General features: G+C 50.1%; 1 long non-coding RNA gene across 1 annotated transcript; it reads left to right on the top strand.

The window, feature by feature from the left end:
* The first annotated feature begins 2,416 nt into the window (after positions 1-2,416).
* Positions 2,417-6,463, top strand: LOC123411825. Its single transcript, XR_006613335.1, has 3 exons — positions 2,417-2,645; positions 2,819-2,921; positions 6,402-6,463. It is a non-coding gene; the product is annotated as an uncharacterized LOC123411825 (long non-coding RNA).
* Positions 6,464-6,943: the final 480 nt, after the last annotated feature.

Consider the following 6,943-nt stretch of genomic DNA (forward strand, 5'->3'; position numbering starts at 1 on the left):
GGCATGAAATCCTCAACCGAGTTCGGGCACATTGACTCCACATCAATGGATCGCTCAGAGGACCTGGACTACTCCGATGTGGCAGGCGAGCCCACGGGAGAGGATAGGGCGTCGCCCGAGCCAGCGGCACCCCCACCAAGCCCAAGCAGGGAAGACCGCAGCCTCACCGTGGTCTGGGGCGCGTAGCACCGACGCGACCGTCTCCGAGTGTTTGGACACCGATGACGAAGGGATCGGGGAGGGAGGAGGCGAGGAGACAACTTCCGATGTGGATATGTCATGGAAACTCCGCTCCACCGGCGCCTCGTCCATCGGCTCCACGTCAGGGGCAGGGGAGGTGGCCTCTCCCAACTTGAACCACCAAAGCAGGGCCAGGCTTGCAAGGTGTTTGGAGTAGCGGGCGCGCACCATCGGGAATGGACTGGGCGGACGCCGAGCGGGGGGAGGCAGAGGAGGAGGTGCATGCTGGCTGCACGAGGGAGGAGGAGGCCGCGGCGGGGGATGAAAGCCAGCAGAGGGAGGCCATGGCACAGCGAGGCGAGCCTGCGTGGTGCCAAGACACCCACCAGCGGCGACAGCGAATGGGCTCGCGGCAGTCGCGGACGAGATGGTGGGAGGAGTGGCGGTGAAAACAACCAGCCCAGGATAGAGGAGGGGGGAAGCGCCTGCGCGGGGGGGGGGGGGGGGGGGTAGGTTGACGCGTGGCTGACAGAGCAGTCGCAGCCTTGTATGACCTTTTCCATGCGGGAGACGGGGATGTAAATGCTACCGGGTCCACCGCCGCGAAGCTGTCAACCTCCAGGCAGTCAATGCGCAACGGACAACCGCTAGCGACGCCCGCGTTGTCGCTGGGAGGCACGAACAATCCCGTAGGGAGATCGGGAGCAGGATGGGCAATGAATTCGCAGTGGGTTTTGGGCGAATCAGCAGCCGAAACGGTGTCCGAAGGCAGGGAAAGCAAACCGAGGCTATTAACTTCGGAGGGGACAGGTCACCAAATGCCTAAAAGGCTACTGAGGCGAGCGCGGCTAGAGGACGCAGTAACACCCGGTGGGTGGCAACGGGCAGCAATTCGCCTCGCTCGGGCCAGTGCCCTGGTCACTGCCACGTGAGCGCCGCCACGCAATGGAAAGAGGGAGAGGTTAATGGCAGGCATGATGCCAGGGCCAACGGCGACGAGGAACACGACAATCGCCGGACTAGCGACCTCGACAGAGAAGAAGAGCTCACCGACACGGACGACCTTGAGACACTCGTCCGAGGCACAGAAGAAGTAGGAAAGGAGTCCAGCGACCCCTTCGATCGAGAAACATGCCGCCGAGGAGGGCGCGACGAGCTAGACCACGCCGGGCGTGCCCAGGTCAGGGAAGAACCCAGGATCATGGGACACGGAGGAGAGAAAGGATGCCAGCACATGCTCGCGAAAGGCCGAGCCTCGACGCGGAACAACGTCACGTGAACGAGCATGGGTTGCACTACCATGAGAAACACACCGTCGGGAAGGGCGCGATGAGCTAGAGCACGCCCATGTCAGGGAAGGACCCATGATCATGGGACACGGAGGAGAGAAAGGACACCAGCACACGCTCGCGAAAGGCCGAGCCTGGACACGGAACAACGTCACGTGAACGAGCACGGGTCGCACTACCATGAGAAACATGCCGCCGGGAATGACGCGGCGAGGTAGAGCACGCCGGGCGTGCCCAGGTCAGGGAAGGACTCAGGATCATGGGACACGGAGGAGAGAAAGGACGGTAGCACACTCTCGCGAAAGGCCGAGCCTGGACGCGGAACAACGTCACGTGAATGAGCACAGATCGCACTACCATAAGAAAACAAACAAGGGTTACCTCAAAGGGGAGCAGGCATCCACATCGACGGTGGGGGGGAGGGGGGGTGGTCGATAACAGCGGGGAGAGAATATGCAGCGGCATCAGATGCCCCGGCGGGGCCCGGCGGCGCGGCGGAGTCGCCGAGCGCGTCATCAGGCGAGCTGCGAGAGCACTCACACATCTCTCACCAGAGCGGCCTTATCCCAAAGTGTTTTTCATGGATCTGTGAGTCGCATATCATAACTGAAATTTATAATGCATAGCATCGTTATGTGGCCGACACTATTCAGGGCCTCATATCCGAAACTATTCATCTGCACTTTGAGTCCCAGTGGCAAGTATTTACGTGCATTTTGATTTTATTGTATCATTCCACCAAGTGCCCCAGATTGTCCGCCGAGCCTGTTTATGAGTCTGCTTTGAGCAAAGGCGTGTGTTACTGTACTTAAAAAAAAAGACGTGTGTTACTTTGCTGCTGCTGCTTTACATCACTAGCAGTACCAGATTGTAGAGAATTCTAGTGTACACTACCAGGCACCATCATCATTGCATGCTCTGGAGAAAAGAAAAAGGGACACTTCCAGTATAGGGATAACACGCAAGGAATTGTGCCTTTCTTAGTTTACAGAAGGAAGGGCTGATTTCCATATTCCATAGGCCAAACCTTGCTCTGTTCTCAAGTCAAATACTTGAAATTGAGGTCCTCCGCTCCACAACTCCGCGCCCGGAGCAGGCGGAGCTGTAGTTAAAAATCGCGGAGCCTTGGTCCGAGTCTCTGTTTCTCAGGCTGTGCTCCTCCTGTCTACTATCAAGGTACACACATACTTCTGAAAATACTAAAATAGTGACATTCTGTTAGCTCGGTTTGAGACTTCAACCTTGTCCTTGTAACGTATTCTAGATAAAATTGCCCGGCGTGTTACTGGATAATTAATATTGGTGTGCTGAGGCTCAAATGTAACATGTTGTCGTTGCTGTGCATGTAGGCAGTGGTGACGCACCTTCACCAGAGATGGGTTAGATTGATTCATCTGCTGCTGCTTTTGTTTGTTGGTCTTGATAGAGAACTTCATCATGGTTACTTCATGGGTAATGCTCTTTTTCTCGAATATGCATGAGTATGCGTATCATCTATTCATAGCATGGGTAATGCTCTTGTGCAAATTATGTTTATGAACTTACTAATTAATCGTTTTCTTTCATCTAATTATGTTTAGATTTTCATGTCCCATGCGTGTTTATACATCAACCCAACCTGTAGTCATGCATGCGATGTATACATACTTCAATGTCAGTGACCCGAGGACGGACCAGGCGTCTGGGACGGACATAGTTATAAATGTGAAAAAGCAACTATTTATGTGGTTAGCTAGAATGCTCTATAAGTACGGGTCGGTAAATACACAAGGGAAAGAAACATGCTAGTCTCTCAGAAATTATAGGGTTATCTATTATCATGGTTGGGACCGACTTGGGGCGTCTGATGTGCTTAGATCCATAGCGGAAGTGCTCCCATATAGGACAACCACTCCCAAACTATGCTTTGATAAAATAATTCATATAGATTGCTCATATTGGAAAAATAGAAGAGGGTTGCAGAGGGCAATCGCAGAGGAATTGGAGCTTCAAAGCTCAATAATGGCTATTCTGGATGAGGAGGATGAAGAGGATGATTTTGAACGAGTTGATGAAAGATCTAGGAATGAGATAACAATTGTGTCAAGAGAAATCTATGAAATCCTGAAATACAACAAATTTGCATTGATTTTTCATAATGGCAGTGAAAACGAATTTGTTGACCTAACCAACTTTGGTGTTCCTCCAATTACAAGTTTTGGTGACAATCTGATGATATGGTGCTATAGAAGGAGAATATTGACCATACAAAATTACAGAAAACATGAACTAGTGAAAGGACTGAGGTACACACATCTTTTGCTTCATGGTATGATAGAGAATTTACTTACTGGAGGCTGGTATGCACTACTGTGTAAGGAGGCTGCTATCATAATTGCTGGCAATCCATGCATCCCGATCCAGGGAGTCAATCCAATGATGGTTGTCGATTGTTGTTTGTACAAACTATTCTTGCAATGTAGTTTTGACAAGACCAATTCTGCATGGGGTGATCTTGTGTCCAGTTATTGGATATGTGATGGGATATTGCAAAAGGATGTAACATTGGAGATAAATGATGCATTGCATAGAGAGATAAGGTGGGAGTGGGACGATGATGTGCTCACAAAGTTCAAGAAACATCTCAAGCTTCCTTTCCTTGTAGTTCAAGAAGATGGTGTATATGAAGAAGATTCATCCCGTTGGATTTCAATCACATTGAGGGATAGGGAAATACTGGGTATGAATAATTTACCAGCAGAGACATCATCATTCTTCTTGGAGTTTCAAATATCTGGTCAACCAACAGCATTGCCAAATAGTTTATTTCAACATTCCAGAAACCTTGGTGTGCTAATTCTCTGTTGTTGTGCCTTCAATTTTGCATCACCCCCTTTTCTAAAATGTCATAGCATAAGATTCCTTGGACTGGACCACTGTACAGATGACAGAACCGGTGAAGGAGAGGATCATACTGAGTGGGATTGCTTGGATAGCTTGTGGGTGTTAGACCTACGCTACACTGCTTGGAATGAAATCTTATCACCAGAAAAGATGGGCCTCATGGATAACCTCATGGAGCTAAGCATAGAGGGAGTCTGGTGTTGGCAATACACAACTCGCTTACAAGGGCAGCTACCAAACCTAAGATGGTTTCGGGTTATCAAGCCTGCTTGTAGACCAGATATTTCAGCATACCTAGGCAACTCATTCATGCACAAGGAAAAGCTAGAAATACTTGACCTGTCTGGCAACAGTGAGACGAAAATTCTACCAAACGGCATATCTAAAGCAAGTAGTCTCCAGGTGCTCATTCTGGATGATTGCAATGATCTTAAAAATGTCCTTGTCCCTGATGGGCTACCTCACTCGCTGAAGTCCTTTAGCTTTGACGGATATGGGCCAGCTTTCCACCGGGCGTCAACTGTTGAGCTGCCTGCCAAACAAGAACGCCCGTCGACCCCAACTACTAAGGAGGGTGCTAGTGTGTCTAGTATTTCCCTCAAAGGCTGCACACAATTGGAAAATATGTTTGTGCGTGGGTTGCCCAACCTCGTCGAACTTGACCTCTCTGGAACTGCAATTAAGACACTTGATTTCAGCACTATGGTGCTAGAAGTCCCAATGCTGAAGCAATTATTTCTGCTAGGATGTAAGAACCTTTGTGCAATAATTTGGAGCATGGCAGATATCCCTTCCTTGAATTTGTTATGCATTGACACGCGAGCTGGAGCGGGCTGTCGTCCGCCGTCCATTGACCAGAACAAATCATTTCGGCTGCAGGTGCATGCCAGTGTTGTGGATGCGAGGCTTTTTCGGTCATTGGAGAATCCACTGTTTCATCATTATGAACCTGAGGATGTGTGCTTTAATATCCATGCCACCTCACCGGTGTCTAACGGACCAGTTCAATCCATAGTGACCTACAAGGAGAAAAAGGTCGTCATGCATGGAGATCAACTCGGCCCGCTGCAGATTGTTCAAGACGGCCGGTACGGTGATCTCCAAGACATAGTTGGTGATGCCCCGATGCAGGTTTTCCCAAATCCTCCGACTGATAAGTTTAATCGGCATATTGAGATTGCTGAAGGGAGCCACGTCTTTGATTATGCCCTCGTACGTGTGATGACAAGGTTTGTTGAATCATTGCATGTCCATGATGTCTCGACTATTGGAAGTATGTTTTCGGGAAAATGGACGTTTCTAAGGCAATGCCGCATGGAGAGGTGCCCCAAGCTGGATGAATTCTTCCCGATCCGATCAGGTGGATTTTTGCAGCTGGAGACCATCTGGGCGATAGATCTCCGGATGGCCCGCTGGGTATGCAATAAAATGGGTTACCAAGACTACAATGATGGTTCATTCAGGAATCTGCGGTGCCTACGATTATGCTCTTGCCCCAGCCTTCAGTTTGTGCTCCCTGTATGGGTCAACTCCTTCCCAAGTTTGGAGACCCTGCACATCATCCACTGCGGACAGCTCAGACACGTATTCGTGCTACACCAACTGTGGCACCCAATGGTAATATCCACCCAAGATGTAGCATTCCCGAAGCTGGCCACCATCCACCTGCACGACCTGCCAGTGCTGCAGCAGATATGCGAGGTCAAGATGGTGGCACCAAATCTCAAGACCATCAAGATCAGAGGATGTTGGGCCCTGCGCCGGCTTCCGGTGGTGGGGACCCGTAGCGGAGACATGAAGAAGCCAACCGCCGAGATTGAGAAAGACGTCTGGGACGCGCTTGAGTGGGACGGGGAGGTGTGCCCCGACCACTTCGAGGCGCCGCTGCACTCACGCTACTACAAGAAGAAACTGCCCAGGGTCTCCGTGCTCAGGTACTCTCACTTACACATGTAGCAAATCCATTTTTGCTGAACTGCCAACATCATACTCGATGTCAGCTTTGTTATTCACTCTTTTTTTCTGCACTCTGCCACTTACATTGTGTAGGTGATCCTTGCGCTGCGCTTCACCGATGTGGTTCTTCCATCCTTAATGGGAGACCAGATGGACGCCCAATCCTGCAGGTCCTGTTGTCTGCTGCATGTGTTTGGTTTGTTGTGTGCTTCCCGGGTTGCTTGAAAGAGATTTGCAGGTGGTGTCGGTCATCGATCGATCGGCTCCTACTGCTGCTTTGTGTTGTTGTGTCTGTCAGGTGTGAGCTTGTGGTGGCTCGCACCTAGCATTGTGGCTTTCAAATAAGAAGCAGCATGGTTCTTGGCTGCTCGCACCGATGTGTGTGCACCTTGAGTGATTGACTAAGCAGCAGTTGTTTGACTCCCTCGTGTGGCTTGGGAGTGTGTTTGTCTGAGCTTGGTCAGTTCATTGGACCTGCTATATATTGTTCGTGTGTCTGTTATGCTTGTGGAATAAACATCTTATAATACTAAGAGGATGGATTTCAGTTTGTACACTGCATTGGTATCAATGAGTTTGTAATATTGTGTAACCTACGATATTTATTATTTAAATATGTTATATGTACGCCCGTC

This window comes from Hordeum vulgare, chromosome 7H (genome assembly GCF_904849725.1).
Source record: "Hordeum vulgare subsp. vulgare chromosome 7H, MorexV3_pseudomolecules_assembly, whole genome shotgun sequence".
NCBI classification, from domain to species: Eukaryota; Viridiplantae; Streptophyta; class Magnoliopsida; order Poales; family Poaceae; genus Hordeum; species Hordeum vulgare.